Source organism: Coturnix japonica, chromosome 3 (genome assembly GCF_054131305.1).
Source record: "Coturnix japonica strain WE chromosome 3, WE-NBRP24, whole genome shotgun sequence".
Classification (NCBI taxonomy): Eukaryota; Metazoa; Chordata; class Aves; order Galliformes; family Phasianidae; genus Coturnix; species Coturnix japonica.
The window spans coordinates 35,881,883-35,883,252 of record NC_140665.1 but is presented as its reverse complement, the minus strand read 5'-3'; positions in this window follow the sequence as shown (position 1 = coordinate 35,883,252).

Genomic DNA, 1,370 nt, shown 5'->3' with positions numbered 1-1,370 from the left:
ACTGTAATCATCTGCCAATGAAGCTGTTTTGGTTTTTTTTGCTTGCACGGTGAGAATGACCTGACTTTATGGATGAGTGTATGGTTTGCACTGATTTACATCATGAAAAAAATCAGATGAAACACAATGTGAGCAGATTGTGCCAGGCTGACTTGACCTCTTATTTTGGACAAGATAAATACTTCTCTTGACAAGGATAACACTGTCGATTCGATCTCTTTGGAGCTCAGTAAAGCTTTTGGCATAGTGACACATGGAGAATTGTTCACTAAGCTGAAGAGGATGAGGATTAGTAAAATAATGTAAATACAGTAGGGCACAGGCCAAATAGGAGACAATGAGATGCTTTATGCTGACAGTAACATGAATGGATGGATGCTGCTGATGCACTTCCTCTGGGAACAGCAGCCCTTCAGCCTTAGTTGAATAGAGGGACCTACCAGTGGGGCTCTCTAGGAGATGGCACTTAGGGGCACTGGCAGTACTGACTGTTGAGTGCATGATAACCACATGAGAAGTAACTATGAGGGCGTAGTAGAATGCAATGTGGGAAATACAGTAAGATAAAATGATGCAATGCCTGTAGGAGCTAGATACAGAAATTTCTGCCATGAGCTGGGGGCATCACCTGGAAACAGGACAAAAAATAAATCCTTTCTTGTACAGCTGGGCCACAATGTAACTGTTTGCCAGCAACATGGTGGAGCAGTGAAAATGGCCAAGCACGCTAGCTTACAGTTCACAGCACTCCCATCCCTTCTGAGCTCTTTTTAACTAGCCATATTTAGAACCTCATCTGAAATAGGTATGTAACACCACCTATACTGAAGGAAGCTCAGGTAGAAATAAAGAGGATATGCAAAAGAAAGATTGGATAAGCAGGAGAGCAGAGAGCCAATGTAATAATAACAAAAAAAGGCTAGAAGAGGATTGGTTTAGCTTTGCCAAAGGAAAGGCATGGGGGGGGGGGGGGGGGGCATCATAAAAATCTTAAAACATCTGAGTGTAGTGAGCTAGCTGAAGTCAAGGCTAGTATTATCAGGAAAGATAAGTAGAAATAAAGTATTCAGAAATAAATTGAGGAGTAAAATTAGAAGTTCCTAACTGTTACAGAAATGAGTTTCTGACGTCCCAGAGGAACAAAAAGGAAGTAGGAAAAATTAATAAATTATGTTAGTCATCTGAACTTCTTAATGAAACTAAGCAACCTGATCTAATGTGATGAAGGACCTAGAGATGAGGAAGTGGTGTTACCCAAAAAGGTCCTTCAAGGATATCTTGAAAGACTGCTTAGCTGAGATAACTGAACTGACTTCCTGCTGAACTCACTTGAGTCTTAACTGGAAGCAGAAAACTGGAACAGGGATGAC